Consider the following 18,671-nt stretch of genomic DNA (forward strand, 5'->3'; position numbering starts at 1 on the left):
GCGAAGTAACACCTAAGTCCCTAATGAATGAATTGTCTCTGGAAGATGGGAAAAGTAATTCGGAGCTCTTCTTTGCGGGATGTCTTGCAATCCAGCTATAGGTTTCGTTGTAAAACAAAGGCTTGTGTGACTCATCATTTAGACAACGCTCAAATCGAAAGGTCAAAACGCTGTCTCTTCGTCTTTGCCAGGGCATTTGTCGTAGAAACCATTCTCGAGGCTATTTTTTTTTGGGGGGGGGGGGGAGGGCGGTTGATTTTACTAACATGCTTCAATGAGACGTAAAATAGTGCAGCATTTTGTAATATATATGTAGTTATTTTGTCAGCATAAGTTCAGCAATGTTCCCCACATCCAGCAGCGCAGAACAGAATCACCCTGTGTGTCCTCAAGAAACAGGCTAACAACGGCCCCCGAACACTCCCAAGATGTTGCAAGATGAGACAAGCAGATACGCTGCTTAGGACACACTTTCTATATTATAGGTATTTTTAGTTTAAAAACAAACCCAACACTCATCTCTTTATCGTTATGAGAGTATTCCCTGAAGGACAGGTGCTCAAAAAATTCAAGCTAATTAATACGACAACATAAAACATAGCATTTTATAAATATTACAGAGTAAAAAAAAACAACCAGTTTACTGTTTCTGACGTATCGTTACCTTTTACATTCTGCAGAAGTCGAGAAAAGCTGGATAGTTTCTAAGCTGACTGCAATGCATAATTTTCAAGCAAAGCGCGGTTGTTGTTGGATCTTTATTATTGCTCTTATTAAACAAAAGTTTCAACAAATGAACCTATTTGAAACCGAGGCAAACGGAGCTAACCTTTTTGTACGAATTATGCTGATTTTACTGCAGCTCAATGGTTAGAATAATCTAACTATTGTTGAAGAGAACTGATTTAAATAATTGCGCGTAGTTATGTACAAAGGGAGCATGTATTTTTGGTTCACCTCAATGACCAGAGTGACGTGTCAAAACCCAAAGTCATATACACCATACTGTGCACTTTCTTTTCTTCCACCTTTTCCCGCACAACCCACTATGTGCATTGGACCATGCCTGTGCTCTGCCAAAGCAAGGTCATTATGGCCTGATTAAACCAATTCACTTCATCGCACATCAATACACATTCAGTGGAAGTTGCCAACGGACCAAGCACTGCCGCATGGACGCATAGTGTTGCAGGTTGGTGGTGACCATACTGACATTCAACCCATCATGAACTGCTGGTACGAGAAAACAACAAGGAATAATTCAGCCCACCCTTCAAGAACTAATCTGACGTTGGCATGTCTTGGCTGTGCAACGCATGAAATTGATGTGCAATTGTGCGAGTGTGTGGTGGCGATGACCAAAGAGTTGGTGACTTCCAAATGATCTACAATCCCCGTAGATTGCCCGAAAAAAACTATTTTTTTTTTATGTACTTGGTGGCATAGGCCATGACAGTGCTCGCTTCCCGCTCATGAACTGAGAGTAGAACACGAAATGCGCACTCAAGAAAAACAATCTTGTGCAATTAGTCGGCCTCGTGAGGCTTTGTGCCATCCTTACCAATGGTGTTGTATTTTGTGCGTGTTCGTCTGTCTCACCTCAAACACGTTTTACCGTGACCGAAACTTGTCAATACAGAAATTCTACATTGTTACATATATGCTATGTAGTTCGCACGGGAAGACTTCAACACAAATGTGCTGTGAAGAGGTAACCTGTGAGTTGTAACGTACAAAGTGATACAAGAAGGGTAATAGAACAAAAAAATTGAAAGAAAAACAAAAGAGTGCACTGCTCAGTGTTATTGCTGCTGTTGAATCCATCTACAAATAGTAGTCCATGTTTATATCTGCTAAACAGAACTAGTTCTGCATATACTGTACATACTTACACCTCCAATCCCGTTTCGTCTCTGTGCTGTGCGTTATCACTGTGTTCGTTTATTTAAAGGGAGCAGTTGTAGCTGCGGCGCTAATTTCCTATGGATAGAATATATCTGTGTAGAAGCCACTGTTGTTGTGTCGCAGCATCATTGTTTTCAGATCACCCTACTTATTATGTGCTTGAAACATTTGGTGGCAGTCCGTTGTTTCCTGACTGGTTTAGGTTAAGCAGCAGGCTTCGGAGAAGAGCTACAATGTGACCTACGGTTCGACCCAAGCAAATGTCTTTGTACTGTTGCCGTTGCTACACAAACATGAATCTCACCTAAAACTCACTTTATATCATCTGATAGCACAGTTTCTTTCACAAATTTGTTCTTAATCATGCACACCACTTCAAAAGGACTTCATATATGTGCGAGAATAATTAAAAGAATATTTCAAGCTATGATGGCATGAGTTAGTGTCTACACAATTGCCTAAATAACCGAGCTCCATAGGTTTCTGAAAATTTCACGTAGAACCCTAAAGGAATTCTGTTAGACGGACATCGTACACCACTTGAAAAATATAAGACGCATCAGAATTTCAGAAAGGTGGGAAAAACTTCGCCATTGTGACTGTGACTTGTAATAACCCCACATAAGAAAACCACACACCCAAAGCACGAAACACTGCTGGAAAATTATTGCATTTCACAGAGGAAAAGATGCATCAAGGACTGATATACCTGCTTAGAGCTGCAGTGTCTCGTACGAACTGTTAGCCATTGTAAAGCTAGCTCCTCTCAAAACAAGTGCATTGAAGAGATCATAGACGCACTCTAAATAAGTGCCATTATAAAAAATTTCGCCTACTCTCTTTAATAAACAGTTATTAGAAGGAGACTTTGAATAGACGGCTGTATAAATGGCAGGGGCGTAATTAAAGTGACAGGTTATTGTTGGCTATCACCCAGCGTCCATTAAATCTGCAATGAAAATGAACAGCAAAAAAAAAAACTGGAACAGGTGCTGTCTTTGGTGACCCTTCGTTTTAGTAGTGTACGTGCACATTGCTTACGAGCAAACTGCAAAACAAATGAATGCTTAAGACATGTTCCCTACTTCATTTTCTTTTTTTAGGAAGGCCGAACACACTCTCTCATTAAAGCAAGGTAATACGTGCTATAAATTTTGATAAGATTTCAAATATCCTGAGCTTTTAAACAAAAAAAAAATCACAAAAAGTGGAGTACTTGATATGTTAGCTAATGTGGTTGCTTCATACGGGAGCAAATAAGTGGACCGGCAGTCGTGATTGGCGTCACGTCAAAGCCTAGTGGCCCTGTCTAAAATAACGAACTGAATTCGGCGGATGTAGCAAAGGGCTGTGAATTAGCTCGATATGAGCGCTTTGTAGAGAAACGCATTTTTGTTTTTATCCTTGCTGTTCTTCCTCAAATCAATTTGCTGAAAATGAACCAATTGCTCTTCGAGAGGTGTCAGTAACAGTCAAAAGTGGCTTTGTGCAATATGTGAGCGGGCACTCCAGTGGTCGGTGAGAAGGTTAAGCTGGCACGCCTGGATAGGAGGAAGAGGAGGAGGAATAAACTTTATTATAGGAAACCAGCAAATTTAGGTGGCCAAGCCTAAGCCTCCCTCGAGGGGACGTCAAGTGCTTGCTTCAACGCTGCCTCACCGGCTTGCTGGGTCGCCCAGGTTTGGTTGTTAAGAGCAGGGCTTCGCAGAGCCTCATGGAGCTTCGACAAAAGCGTCGTGGCGTCTATAATTATTTTATTCGTAGGATGAAGGCATTTACAGTTATACATATTCGAACATCTGCGCACAGCTATAGTGCATCAGGGCATTTAGCAATTCATGTACCCCCTTCCCCCCAATTTTAAGAAAAGGTGTGAGTTGTTTACGTCAGAAATATTTTACGCATATAAATTCCACCAAACTTAGAGTGTGTCTAGCTCAGGCCACATGATAGGTTCACTGTAAACAGGGCTGCTTGCTTTGTCTTCACTTGGAGGATGAACACCAAAGAACGGTATTTCAACTGTAATATACACCTTGTATCGTTTGATGCCTCAATCCTACAAATAAAATAATTGCAGCCTATCCACGCATGCCAGCCTAACACGTACACCCTTCACAGACTACTGGAGTGCTTGCTCACACATTGTTCAAAGCCGCTTGTTACTATTACGAACACCTCCCAAATAGCACTTGGTGCTTTTTGGGAACCGTGCAGCGCGAACAAAGCGGAGGATAGACGAGGCGGCAGCGCAATGCATGCAATCGCTGTATACAGGTGCGTCACGCAGGAAAATCTTAAGCGCAATGAATCACTGATTCGGTACGGCAAAAATCAGTTCCCGCCGGCTAAAATGCCTAGAATAGCCCTCAGTGTTTTTTATAAATGTACGAAAATGGAAGTTACTTGAAGCACGAAGACGAGGAGATTACAAAAGTGACTGGCGGTGGCCAAGGTGACGGGCGTCTGTATACTGTTAAATGAGAATCTCAGGAAGATCATGAATAGGGAGAAGAAAAGTGTACAAGACATAAAAATCACCCAACTCAAATATTATTTTGAAAATTTGGCTGCGTAGTATTAGCAAGGTATGAAATTATTATAGGCGAAACAATGCTTTAAACACTGACTACACTAGTAAATTTCACGCAAACGTCACTACCACAAGGAAAATAAAAAAAAACACTAATAGGATGGCCACTCACTTGCAGTTATTCGTTCTTTGAGGAATACAGGCTGATATAAATCTACTTATCGCCAACGCCTAGTGTGATTACGTTACTATGGCGCGAGCTCGTGGCGCATGCGTTTGTGACAAGTGCATTCGTATTAAGCCCAAACCACACGTACGCTACCCGAGCGCGAGCTGGAGCGCGTCAGCGCACGTACTCAGGGTGCGACTCACGAGGATTAGCGATTCCACCCACACACTACTCGTGCAGGCGTGCGACGTGCGCGCGCTAGCCCCAAGCAGGCAGAAATAGGTGGGTGGTGCCACGTACGGAGCTGTTTGTGAGCTTCGAAGTGCTCTATATGAACTTGACCGCCCTCCGTAAGTCCAGGTGGGGCCGGACAGGGCCATACCGCAACCCTTATCACGGCCAGGAAAGCCGAGTGCGTACACGAGTGCACTGCTCATCGCCGCTACGCGCACGACGTGCAGTTCATCGCCGGCAGGTACGCCAAATCCTCCGCGACGTGACCGAGCCCAATAAATGCTGCTGGTTAAAACTCTTCCGCACTACAAAGCATGGCCAGACGATCACGAGGACCCACTAGAGTAGATGGTGTGCGTAGGTATACAATGTGAACGACGCGTCGTGCGAAATACAGCTAAGCGGTCTCATGCAGTCATGTATTTCGACGAAACATGTATGAATAGAGCTCTTAAATGAATACACGCGGCTGTGAGTGTACTTGCCCCGGACTTAGGGATGTAAAGTGTGCACGAAAATGAAATAAAAGGTAATATAAATTGGATCCTACATGCCGATTAGGTCAATGCCCGAGTACAGACATGGCGTCGTTTTGTATCTGCGGGGTTGCAAGCGCAGCCAGCGCGGCTGGACGCGCGCCGTCTCTAGGCCGAAATCAGATTGCCGCAGACACTCGCGTGCGCTGAGCGTTTAGGCGCGCTTACGACATATTCGCATGCGCGGCCCCCGCAGCGTGCACCGTGCGCGCCCGGGCAGCGTACACAGAACGTATGTGTGGTTCGGGCTTTAGCCTGTATTCCTAAAAAGATAAACACTTTCAAGAGATCGCTAGTCCTGTTCATGCGTTTCTTCGTTTTCCGAGTGGTCGTGATTTTCGCGCAAAAATTGACTATTTAATTCAAAGATGCACCAGTTAGCCCAACCGTGAGTACTACTAATAATTATACTGCACTAAAGCAAAATTGACTATTTAATTCAAAGATGCACCAGTTAGCCCCACAGCGAGTACTACTATTGATTACACTGCACTATTTAGTGTCATGCCATAGTCTAAACCCTTTACACTTCATGAATAGGTGACATGCGCCTCCGAGACGCATCCTGTGCTCGATATGCATTGATGGCCGGCTAAAGCACATTGAACTATATGGATTTTAGGCGAGGCAAGCCTTCATCACGATAATAGCGGGTGTGATATGCCTACAGCAACCTCGGTTGCGAATGGTTATCGCATGTCCGTGAAAAGCAATCATTCTTTATAGACTTGCATATCTCTCACTTAGTCTTCTGTACTGTATTTGTTCGTAAGCCCCTGATATATCGTTAATATACCAGCAAATCTTAAAAAAAAATACTTCCTTCAGATTGCATGTCTGACCGAATTTAGTTTCTTCAAGGGGGCCGTATTTTCTGACCCCATCTTTGAACGTTTACATAAGAAGTCTCGCTTCCCATTCACTTCTGTTTGCTCGCTTTATTTATGGCAACATTCTAATTAACTATTCTCGTATAGCTTCTATGTTTCGAATATCTCTCTCTGCATCTATACAGCAAGTTCACTATTATTAAGAGAAGCATAAAAGCACGAAGTCTGATGAAGTACAAAAGCTGTTTTCCCAAACACAACGGATGAATATGAATTCCATAAATTCTCGTGAGCAAAGTAGAAAATCGCGTGACCAAGAAACACTTACAAAAATTTTCTAGACATCCCGTTTCTGTTCGTCTATTAGCCGCATTTTGCTAGTCAACAAACTCAAATCGCTCTTGGGACGAGGTGTGTTTTCACAAACCAGTATGGTTGTCCGCACTCCGATGACGCCTGATAGCATTGCTTGTAATTTACGACAGTCATTTATAATCGAGGAAATTCCATGTGCTAGAAGAATAACCTTGAGGCAGTGCGCCAGTGCTTGGATACTGAACAAGTTCATAATTTTTTCTTCCTTTTTTGTTACATCATGAAAGCCTACGTTTTCGTAACAGCTTTATTGCCCTATCTCTCCACGGTATGATTTGGAGGGCCCTAAAATTATGTCCTTAACTGATTGACTTCTAAACAATTAAAAAATATATAGGCTTGAGTGCCAAGTTTCGAATAACCTCTTTAAGAAACAAAGCTACACACTTGCATCTTATTAGGCAATTTTTGTGGTAAAAACTAAATACGTGAGTTCAACCAGGCAGTAACATCCCGTGGCAATTTTTTATTACAGTTTTATATCGCAGCAATAGCTAATAATCCTAGAGTAGAATTAGCATAAAGGAGTGATACATACAGCTTTGCTGATGCGTCCATGTTGAATCGTCCATGTTGCTTATTCGGGAACGCGTTCAACGAAGTAATAAAAACCAAAAGAGAAAGAATTGCTCATTGATTTTCCGGAACTACTTCTGCAAGGCGTTTAGCTTACACAGCACACTTGTACACTTTAAGCACTTCTTAATACTTTTCAAAACTTGGGCTGAAAATCAAACATGCATGCACATTTCAGTTACTTCATATGTATGGCTGCAGCCATACACATGAAGTAACGCTTTGTTAACCAGCCTGCATAAGGTTAACCAGAACCCAACTGGTGAGCTCTTCAGGCTCCAAGTTCACTTTCTCATTTCTTCCTTTTACCTCTTGTAGTCAAACCTAACTTCTCAGCGAGAATGACATGATACTTAATTAAAGGGTGGGTCAAAAGTTCACAAGCTGCACTGACGCGACGTTAGACGGGAAAGCAGCCAGAGATCAAGGGAAGCTGGCTTGATAACTTTTGACTCCTCTTTTCACACCACTTTGGGTCATCCTAATGATAGATATTCTCTTATAAAGATAAAATAGAATAAAAGAGTGAGTAACTATCAGTTTTTCATCCCATGCTGTGTACAGAGAAATAGTCCAAAGCAAGTTGCAGACAACCTGAAATATTTTATTGAACCTCATCCTCGTCTATCTAGTTTCTGCGCAAACAAAACAGGGCCTACATAATAGTTTTAGCAGTTAGCAGTGTGGTCGCCGCCATGGTGCACATGGCGGAAAACATGACGTCCCCAGGAAGTCCGAAATTCTGTTGTACTTTGGCCCCTCCTGTGCGACTTCAATTCCTTGCTTCTTTTTCTGTAGAAAACTCAGGTGTTCCTACAAGTTCACAATGCAATCATATTCTTGAGCCCGTGAGCTTGCAATGTAGTCGCGCTCCGTTTCCAAAGACCAATTCACCGGGCAGTCCATGCCCGTCCTTTCGTCAGGGTATACATGTGACAATTCTGAGCGCTGCCACGTACCTCGCGTCTCAGAAATATTATGATCTCATACGCTAGTCATCAAATACCGAATCATTGTAAGAACGTTCTTATACCATCAACCGATGTAGTTCGTTACAGTGAATAAATGATGATGTAGTCGTAGTACGAGTAGTGTGAATGTTAGTAGGCTATGTAAGAATGAAAGTTAAAAGAACTTTCTAGAAAGCGAACAATAATTTTTCTGCAGAGATACTAGAGAAATACTTAGCCGAATTATTTTATACTTTATAAGTAGTTCCGAGAGTGTGAAAGATATAATTTAATTGGATATGAAGTGTTTCAATGTGAGAAAACTCTACGAGTTTGCCGCTCAAAGCTTTTTATTGTGTTTCGTCGATGAGAAATGTATATTATTCGTAATCCTATTTATTTATTTATTTATTTACTCATAGTGCTCATTCTTTTATTATTAGGACATGCACAAGGTTTTATTGTTCGTTACTAAGTTTCTCGAATCAATCCGCAATTGATACGAAAACTAGAGGGGTCCCATTTCGCGAAAAAAAGATAAATCAAAACATTGAAAGCTTATTTTTGTAGGCTTTTCTATTGTTACAGCTTCGCTACATGCAATCAGTTCTTGCAGTTGTGTTATGAAAACTTTGAGGAGGCTAATCGTTCTATTCGTATACATTTTTAAAGCTCAATAACAGTGCAAGTTCAACAGGACAATAATGTGTTCTTTACAGACATCCTTGTCTTAGTTTTCTAGAGCTTGAAGTTGTTGCGATTACCACGCTGTCAAAAAACAGCTTGCTCGTTACGATCTATAGTTCTTATAAGCAGGATTTCACGTTCTGTTGTGTGAATCTCACGGTGATAATATGAAAGAGTGCGCAGAGGGGTCCACTGCCACTAGACGGACTATGACACTTGAACAGCTGAAGTTCCGCGCAGAGTCCAAATGCAAAGTCAGACAGCTCGGGCTAGAAATATTTCCTCGACTCACTCACCAAAAAATTATGACTGGCCACATACATTTCTTGAACACATTTCGGAACCATTGGAAGGATACCAGCAACATTAAGAGCATTCATAGTTAAAAGAATGGTGAATGATTCTCTCCCATTTGTGATTACGTTCAGGCGAATAGCAATGTATAAAAGTGAGGAAAACAGCTGGGAATCCCAAGAACAATGAACTTGCGTATACGTATGCGGCATCAGTACAATAAGTTGCCCATTATCTTGGAACATGGTGATCCAATAATGTACAATCACAAACCCGCCAGAGAAAAAAAAACTAGGATATCCATGACAATTACGTTGCGTATAAGGTCGAGCCCAGCTTGTTTCCCTTACGCGAACAGTTAACTCGTAGGAGCCTCGAGACATCTGAAAGCCGAGTTTCGTTCGAATCGCAGTGGCAGCTTACTGTCGAAAATTGTATGATAGCCGCCAGTCAGTGTTTGGTGAAAACATAGATCAATGAATGTGGGCGTCGGTAACTGCTATGACAAAGATATCAGTGGCCCCTATATAATGAACCAGTTTGCAAAAATATTGAATCGCACTCCTTTGGATGAAAAATGCGAAATAAAAAAGTGCGTTCTTGCCTCATATTACGCTCCCTTTTACGTAATATATTATGAGTTATTATCAAATGCACAATAGCAATTCGTGTTTTCATTTTCTCATTCTTTTCAAATTTGTCAGTTCATTTTCTAGGGTTTTTATGTCCGCCTAATACACTTTGACGTCTTGTTTATGTTGTTTGTGCTGTAAATAATGCGACTAATTTATCTAAGGGTTATTTTCCCACTATTTTTGTGTAGTGCTCTTAGCTAAATATTTCTAAATGACTTACCAATAATGTCCTGGTGTGTGGTTCAAACGCATCATGTTAAAGACAACGGTTGCTGACTTCTGAATATATAGTTGGACATTTTGTCATCATTTGTCTCCTGCGACTTTCTTATTTAATTACCACTCCTAAGAAGGTGATAAATGAACGTTATTTTTCACAGAAGTTTTATCTGTGTTGTATGACACGTTCAGGTTCATGTGCGATTTGCCATGTATTTGTGTACCATATAATAAGCCATATTTAGGTGTTGGTAAAGCGTTGGAATTTTTCTTTATCGCTACACAAGCGTTTCCAGAGGAGAAACCGACTTTAATTATACGCCTGCAAGTCAAAATTAAGATCACGTACACTCAAAGACTTTAACTTCTCAACTCACGCTTCTTTTTAGGCAATAATTATTTCAAAACATTAACATGCGTCACTCGTTTGACCCCAAAGCCAAACGATCACCTTGTTTTGAAGGTACATGTCCTAATATATCATTGATCTCTGAAAGTCGGTTGCTCCGGAAAGGAATTGTTGAGAACTTTTTCAGTGAATTAAGCTACTGATGTTGTCTAAGCTTGTGGGTGGTAAAAAATTCTGTGAATAAAGCTTGTTGTTCAAACATGACCATGAAATTTTCTGGCGCACATTTACTACAGTGGGTCATCAGGGTGGAGAGGCACCACCCTGATGATAGAAGAACGCCAACTCATTGCCATTCATTCACTGGGTTCCGTTATTCAATGGTCCCGTTATTCAATGGCCGGCCGGGTCTTCGTCCTCCTGGATAATGGTGTTAGTCAACAGCAGACATCAATTCGTGCAGACGCGTGCACTTCCGCCTTCGAAGTGAAAGCGCCACTGCTTTACAAAATTGTATGCGAAAATGGTGGCGTTTCCTTACACGAACACCATTTGGTGAAAATAGGCAGTGCTTCGAACGATTACACGGTTATAGGATGGAGTGTTAATAAGCGTTCGCAATCATTGTTGCAAACCGACAACTTAACAAAAAAGAATGAATGACGCATTTCATACGTTTTATTGCATAGAAAAGTCGCCAAAAACTAAATTTATAATGCGAAGAATTTATTGGCCACCGAAAGACCAATAATTCCATCCGTGCATCCATCCGCCCGTCCGTTCGTCCATCCATTCGTTCGTCCGTCCCTCCATCCATTCATGGTGATATATTAACACTCTGTATCAACACGAAGACAGCGAGGATACACTTTGAAAATATCTAATGTGATGACCTTAAGAAGCCCGTGTTGCAACAAATACAGTGACCGCTTCAACGGCTTTTTCTATGATTTGATTGATATGTGGAGTTTAACATCCCAAAACCACCTATGATCATGGGAGACGCTGTAGTGGAGGCCTCCGAAAGTTTCGACCACCTGGAGTTCGTTAGCGTGCACCCAAATCTGAGCACACGGGCCTACAACATTTCCGCCTCCATCGGAAATGCAGCCGCCGCAGCCGGGATTCGATCCATTGACCTGCGGGTCAGCAGCCGAGTACCTTAGCCACTAGACCACCGCGGTGGTGTGGCGTTTTCTATGAACGAATCATCGCGTATGGAAGCTAAGAACCTAGCATATCACGACTTGAGGGGGAGTCGAGCCCAGTCATTCTGTTTAACAGTCAAGTATTCTACCGTATGACCTTGACAATATTTAAAAGTGCTTCAGAAAAAAAAACCTATACAAGAGGCGTAACCTCGACGCAATGCCAATTTCGGCGACTGTGCTGGCTATCCGTTTCAACAAAAGTTTGATATGTAACTGTTTTGGAAAAAGGCAGATAACGCACGCAGAGAAAACTTTTTTCACATTTAGAGCTGACTGAAGTGGGTAGATGGTGGCAATGTAAAGAAAGCGGGCCAGGTGGGCGGAGAGGGGTGGTGTACAACGTGGGTGCTAGATATATAGATGTCGAGGTGAACTAACAAAAAACATTTTCCTTTTGATACCCATGCTGTAAGATTTGAAAAAATACCTCCCATGTTTAAGAAGGAACATTTGTTAACCATAAAAAAATTGTTGGCTCCCAGTTTTGGCCTCAAATGTGTTATCTTGCCCAAGATGCAAAAATCACTGGAAGCCATGTCTGCACTTGGCAGCAAACGGCCTGGTTCAGCGAATAAGTTTATTTACTTTTCTACATGTCTTTGTTGTTGCTCTTGGTCCTTTGCCTCGACGGGCGGCTTCTGCCAATAAAACATATATAAGCCTCGCCACTGCATCCCAGTAGTTCCTCGGTATTTCTAATCAAAATAGCTACAAAGAGAGGCATTTTTCCTGGCGATATAAGAAGAGTATGAACAGCATCTTCAAAAAAATCAAGCTCGAGATGAATAGTTTGTTTAAGTAATCAACACAATAATGCGCACTGCGGTGCTGGTTTCTCACGATCAAATACATATAGCGAGTACTTGTTACACCTAAGTCACTTCTTTCGTAATACATAAATATCGCACTTTGAATTCTTACGCCATTGATACATAGACCACCATTTCTTTTTGCGAGCTCTCGTAAGCTGCAGAAAAATACGTTCGAAATTATGTGGGAGGATAATTACCCGTCCAGGCATTATGCCGGAAGTGTTAGCCTGATGGTAGCTCTTGAAAGAAATTTTGTTAAAACCACAAACACACTAGTTCTTTTGGCAAACAACGTTCCCTCACAAAATGATTGTGCGATTCGCTTGCGGGGCAGAAAAACAAAACAAAAAATGAAGTATATTTGGGTTTAAAAAGCTGATTGCGATAGCGTAATTGCTACTCGTGCGCATCACCTTCTAAGCAGCTAGCGTGATTTGGTTCTCGGTGCAAGCCTCAACAATGCCGCTGAAATACAAACCACTGCGTGCGTAACATAGGCCATTTCTAAGTATCATTATATGACTGTTGCACGCACAGATGTTAAATGCCCACTACGCCGTCATTTTTTTAGCGAATCAGCAAGGTATACTACGCGTCCGAGCAGCACGCAAACCTACAGAGCTGTTTATTTTGCTGTTGCTTGTCTTGCTTATGAGCAATAACCAGGTCTGGGCACATTGTAATGGGTGGGCTTCTAAAACAGTCTCTCGTTGAACAATCGACATCTTTTGATGACTGGAACGATTCTAAGCTTCTATCACGCAATACACGATGCCTTAAGGATGCTCTTTGCACTACAAAGCATTGATGTGGGCCTTTTTACAAACCAGGTTCCACAAATATTGTGGCTCTGCGGTAAAACACTTGATGGCCACGCAGACGCCCTGAGTTCAATCCTCACTTGAACCCAGCAAATTTAACGTTTTTATTTGAATCTTTCTGCCACTAACAAGATTTTGCGCTCACAACCAACGAAGCCCACACCGATGCCACAATGTTTTTCTGAAATGAGCATCATAATGCAATCGCATTAAAACATGAAATGCTGGTGGAACCACCACCTAAATTTGCAAACGTTGCCGTGACAAATCCAGGTCACAGCAGACATTGCTGGCCCATTTCCGCTCACGCTGCCATGCCGAACACACCCACCCCGTTGATGCACTTCTTCAGTATTATGCTTCATGGCTTGACTTTGAACTAATTCTCGTTATTCTCGAGATAGATAATTATCAATGAACAACCAGGCTAGTACAATCAGTGTCAAGTGTTACATAACTCAATGCCACAAGATACACGCTTACCAAACATCGGCAAATGCACCTTACCGTGATTCACAATTACAGCACAACCTGGTGGCTACAGACAAAACTTTGGTTTTCCTTCAACAGAGATGCGGAAGCTTCGGCTCAGTGATGTCATTCCAAGCGCTCTAACAAGGGATGGATACTAATGTAACAAGACGCCTTTCTGTCGAAAACTTATCTACGTTTTCGGAGGATGATATTTACACAGGGTGCGTCTGAGTTCGATGTAACAGCACCTTTTAGTAGTAAAGATTAAGCTCTTTACAAACGCCATGCGCAGCAAATTTACCAAAACTGGAACAACATTCAATACCGCGGTATTCAATATCCTTCAGCAATAACGGATACATTAACAACAACGTACAATGTACGTGTGCAGAGGAGCGCACGCAGCCACCTACCTTGGACAAGGATACATGCTTATGGCAAACACACTACTACGTCAGCCGGTCCCAGGAGGCGTAGCGAGTCGGCGTTGGCTGAACACACCATTTTCAGCCGTCCGTAGGTCGAAAAAGGTGACGTGGGAAGCTCTCGATACGCACGAACTTCAAGTCGATTTTTGACGCCACAGCACGCGATGCCGAGAAAATGTTCTGGCACTGTTTCTCACTGATGGTTTGAAGCATTTAAAGATGGTGTCCTCGAAGCCAATCACGTCTACTATCAACGAAGGAATTGTCCTTGGGATGCCGGCGGTGACTGCTCATTTAGTTTGCCGTGCACAGCGCGTCATACTGGTTCAAGAAGTTCCACCTAAGTCAATGATGACAACATAAAACACACCACAAGAGGCACACACAAAACCTGATCACATCGGCACCACCACAACAGGGGCTGGAAACTCCCTACAACTCTCATGTATTCGCTCTCCGCAGCGGCAGCGCCGCTTTCACAACTGGCGCGTGGTTGCCGGGCGTTCTACTAAGCATGAATCACAAACAGTCTTTTTATATGACGTCACTGGTGAGGTCACCAAATTGAGGCAAAAAACGAGAAAATTCAGAGAAAAAGGGTTGCTGTGAAAGCCCTTTTTACCCACTTCGCCTGCATGCAAGCGGAAGGCGCTCGTGCCTGTTATAAGGTCCGCTGGGTGCTTGGGCGATGCGGCCATAAAAGTTTGTTATTTTTTTATTCGTGTTTTCGGAAGAGCCGAAAGTTAAGCTTACTGATTTCTCAGTGATATGAAACTTCATCAACACAAATAAATGTGCTTTTTAATGCATGTTGTGTATAAAAAAACAGATACGTACACGTAGTCTGAAAGGGACAATATACAAATGCAGTTTCAATTTAAAACTGACACATGGACATAATGAGTGTACTTTTAACCCAGGATATCCAAAACAAAGTAAAAATTATCAACAATTATCAGTAGGACACGTTGTATTCAACTCAATCGCGTTTGTTTATGACGGCGCCCGTACTTTCTTACCGAAATTGTGTACCAAATAAGACTGAAGATCAGAGACACGGAGAGGCTTGAAGCGATCAGAAGTTTTTCGAGAATAAATGCCACTGACAACAATGTTTCGGCAAGTTTACTTGTCTTCGTCAGGGCAACAGCGTTGCCTTGACGAAAAAAAAAAGTTAACTTGTGAAAACGTTGGCTCTGTTGATATTCTCTGTATAATTTTTTAGAAGCAATTATTCCATATAGTGTATTTGGGTCACCCTATTAGAAGTAAGCACTCGCAAAAGTTGAAACCGCGGCTACAAAAGTTTATGAGCAGGTTGCCAGCTGTAGTTACTTGAAATAATTTCCTACATGACAAAAGTGAAGGCAACTTATACCATGTAGGCGCGCCAACGCAAATTCAAACCTTTTAATGAACACATTTCCCAGACAAGAGCTTAATTGGCTGCCGTCTTCACCAATTAGTTAAGTGACACTGCACCTCTGCCAGTCCAGTAAGGCTTGCAGAGAACAGGGTTTACTCATATGGACTACTTGCAAAATCAGTACCTGCTCAAAAAATGAGTCCTTATTTTTGTGCTCACCCGCTGTCTTTAAAACGCCGAAGAACCTTCGCAGAACTAGAAATCACTAGGTTAGCACACCGAAGAGGGGTGCAAAACTTGCGTTGCCCCATGACGCCATCTTCGATCAATTCATGGTGGACTTGTCCGGCATAGCTCACTGCGGCTTTCGTTCTCTGCCCACCACAGCTTTTATTTTTCTCGTAGTTGACCCGCAAACTGAGTGAGATAACTAAGTGTGATCCAAATTCTAATATTGATGACTGAGGGGCGAGAAGAAGTGAGGCAAGCGCTGCGAACACATGCGAATTTCTTTCCGTGCTTCCACCAATTTAAAAATCAGAAAATTAGAAATAGAAAATTACATATAAACAAAACAAGAAGTTGTTTGCTGCGGTATCGACTTTTTTATTTGAAAAAAAAAAACTTGTGAAAACCAATAAATGGGGACATTCACATCAATCCAATTTCGTTCAAGCAGAATGCCCGGCAACCACTACGAGCATGCATGTTTGTTAAAACCAAAACTAGCACTGAATTTGCGGGGCCTGACCACAATGCGATGACCTTACTGAATGTGGCATGCCATTATTACTGGCAAAAAAGTAAAATGATGACAGTGACGATGCCACAATAGCCACAGCAACAACTTCTGAACAAATTTCACTTCAAGCATTTTGATAACACCGCTATTCGCGATTGCTGGTGAGCGCTCGCCACAGAGGCCACGCCTGGAAACGCCACTAACAGGGTCAACCTCGAAGTGGGATTTGGTATAACGTTGCGCACGTCGAGAATCGACCACATAGTTCCTTTATTTTTTGCCATGCCAAACGCGCGAGCACAAAAAAAAAAGAAAGTTATGTCCAAAGGTGATTGCTGTGTACCGCAATCCGTGTCATGACGGTGGAAAGGTGGCAATGTATCATTATATCACTTACCGAAGGATTCAGACGTTGTGGTGGATAATGGCGTAGATCAGAAACTCCCGCATTTAAAATATAGTGACGGAGACTACGGTGGTTTACTTCAATCACTTCGCTCGTGATGAGTTTATTCTCCTCAATAAATACGCCATTAGTTAGCTTCTGTGCATTCTTGTCAATATTCAGGCTTATTAAAGAGCGGAGTGTAGTTTCGTTTATATAAACAAGTGCTTTAGAAAATTGCCTCTGTTAATTGCGTCAGTGTACCTTCCCGCAGGCTTTTTTTTTTTCTGTGCAAGTCGTAGGCCTGCCATTTCTTCGACTAAACAGCTGTAATTCTTCCAAAAAAAGTTTTCATTTCGAATGCGAGTGCATAGACGCAAGCCAACGCTCTGTCTAATGTACATAGAGGATGAATGTACGCCCCTGTCACTGCCGTACCTTTCTTTCGCGGGAACTGTTGTAGTGACACCTGAAATATATTTGTTACGAACAAACGTACGGCGTTTACGCCTGCGTTTGGACTGTGGTGTCCACAGACGGTAATGGGTTCACACTAAACATGGCGCACTGACAATCAAGGTTCATGACCTTGCAAGTAATTTAAGAGGAACTGCAAAGAACGATTGTTCCCGCTTTTTGAGAGTTCGACTTGCGGGTGCATCATTTGGTTTTTTTCCGACATATTGCAGTGCAACTTATATTGAACAGGCTTGTTTCAAAGTGGTGCGTTCACCTATTCACTAAATAAACAATTATTACTTTTTTGAAAAAAAAAAGCTTGGTTTGCTTTTATTAGTTGCGAGTTTTTTTTAATTTACTAACATTTTCGTCAGGCTGCAACCGCTGACAATTTTTTGGGGTAGGAGTGGGTCCAGCTACCCTGCATTAGGTTCATGCGCGTGTGTAGGATTTTGTTCATGCGTGCGTAGTGTGCATATATGTGCTTCAGACATCAAATGATGGCAACATAACCGAAGCACCGTTTGCGCTATTTCTCCGGTGAAGTGTTTTATACGGAGGAACACTATTGGTGCTGTTTTTGCAGTAAAATCTTTTGTGCCGAGGAAAATGAGGTAGTCCACGGCCAGCATATTTTTGCCTCCAACAAAGCAACGTAAACCAACACTTACTCAAGGAACTTTAGCACAGTGCCAAGTGAATGTACGGAGTTGACCTTGTTAAGCGTCGCAATCCCTTTTAAGACCGGTGCTGCCAGCCTTGCAGACCGGTGCAGAAACCGGCAGTAGACCACAAAATGAGTCTGGTCAAGAATACGATGCCACTCGCATCCTCGAAGGGTTGGGCTTGTTCGGGCACGTAATGCGCACGTGACCTCTTGGCCGTGTGCCAGAAGAGATTTCACTTGCGAAAGCTATGTGGGTCGTGCGGCAAGGGTTTCGAGCTCGCCTCTTCGCATCTTCCTATAACGCCGCTTCGAAACAAACTGTTCAGCTCGTAATGAACTGATTAAAAAAATCACTTGCGGCGTAATGCTCTCCATCGGACACACAACAGCTTCCATTGTCTAATAAATTTGTTACAGGGCCTGCTGAGTGGCTGTTTAAACTGGTAAACGTCTCTTCCCCTCCCTAATTTTTTGTTGCTTTCTCAAACATGCTTCACTCGAAATTATTTAAAGCATCAGCAAGATCACATTACTTTATTACGTGAGGTAGCTTGACCGACATTATATATCACATTTTCATACCATTAAAATTTCAATTCCTCTACACAGAAGTTCTCAGGTAGTCAGCCACAAGGCTCCTAGGAATTTTAGATGATCAGGCCGTTGAGAAAAAGGAAAATCCCATGTTTAATTTTAACATTCCCATCAATATCATTTTGTGTGGCAACGTAAGTTGGTGAAACGATATGGTGTAGACGATAACGGTGTAGGCAAACAAAACCCACCAAGGGCCTCTTTCCCAAACAGCTTATGGGAAAGATGCCAAGATGCCAAGCAGCTTATGGTCGAGTTCAATCCGTCGCGCGGGGCAACCCTTTCTGCACATGCACAACAGCTGGCCCAAGCACTGTCAAATTGCTCTCATGCACTAGCGAGTTTTCTTCTTTGTAAGAAGCTGGGTAAGATGATATGGCCTCTCCCCCTTACAATATCTTGACACACATGTGATGGCGT

The sequence above is a fragment of the Rhipicephalus microplus genome, chromosome X (genome assembly GCF_043290135.1).
Source record: "Rhipicephalus microplus isolate Deutch F79 chromosome X, USDA_Rmic, whole genome shotgun sequence".
Classification (NCBI taxonomy): domain Eukaryota; kingdom Metazoa; phylum Arthropoda; class Arachnida; order Ixodida; family Ixodidae; genus Rhipicephalus; species Rhipicephalus microplus.